Raw genomic sequence first — 999 nt, 5'->3', positions numbered from 1 at the left:
CCAATGTGTCTTTCTCCTGCTGCCTCCTCTTCTACCGATTCAGGTTGTGTTTGACTGTCTTGGAGAGGCCTGCTTCACCACCTTCAGGTCTGGATGGGGTGACCAGTGTGGTGGCCTCAGGGCTCAGCCCTTGGGGAAGTTCTGATTTATTCTTGAAAAACTTTACGTACTTGTTTTCATACACTGGGACCTCCTCTTTGGGGCACTGGGGCACGTGTACTTCTTTGACCCTCCACTGCTTGCTCCAGGTCCCATCAGGTCTTTGTGTTGAGGCAATGTACTTGCCTGTCCCCTTGGCCTCAGGGGTGCTGGCGGTTTCCATGACTGAGTTCGGCAGGCGCAAAGAGGATTTGTTAGCGTTTGCACTGCTTTGATAAAATACTATGAACAAAATCAACTTGGTGAGAAAGGGGTTTATTTCTGCTTACGTGTCCTGATCACAGTCTTTCCTGAAGGGAAATCAGGGCAAGAATCTGAAGGCATGAACTTAAGCAGAGACAATGGAAGAAAGCTACTTACTGGCTTGCTTTTAGCCTGCTTTGTTAATAACATCCAGGACCACCAGTCCAGAAGTAGCTCTCTACTCACAGTGAGCTGGGAACTCCGAAGCGAATATACCATAGGGTTGCCCACAGACCAATCTGGTGGGGACATCTTCCCACTGAGATTCACTCTCTCAAAATGATGCTAGCTTGTGTCGAGTTGACACAAAACTAGCCAGCCCACAGATTTTAGTGGGCTGCTCTGGTGAGAGATTAGATTATAAGAATGCTGAGAGAGGGCTGGAGAGATGGCTCAGCAGTTAAGAGCACTGACTGCTCTTCCAGAGGTCCTGAGTTCAAATTCCAACAACCACATGGTGGCTCACAACTATCTGTAACAGGATCCGATGCTCTCTTCTGGTGTGTCTGAAGACAGCTACAGTGTATTCACATAAGATAAAAATAAATATATCTTTAAAAAAAGAACTCCTAAAAAAAGAAAGAAAGAAAGAAGGAA

General features: G+C 46.4%; 1 pseudogene; it reads right to left on the bottom strand.

The window, feature by feature from the left end:
• LOC116092895 overlaps positions 1–322 on the bottom strand; it is a 591-nt pseudogene extending 269 nt beyond the window's left edge.
• Positions 323–999: the final 677 nt, after the last annotated feature.

Source organism: Mastomys coucha, chromosome X (genome assembly GCF_008632895.1).
Source record: "Mastomys coucha isolate ucsf_1 chromosome X, UCSF_Mcou_1, whole genome shotgun sequence".
NCBI lineage: Eukaryota > Metazoa > Chordata > Mammalia > Rodentia > Muridae > Mastomys > Mastomys coucha.
Note: the sequence above shows the minus strand (reverse complement) of the source record. Positions and strands in the feature narration are given on the sequence as shown.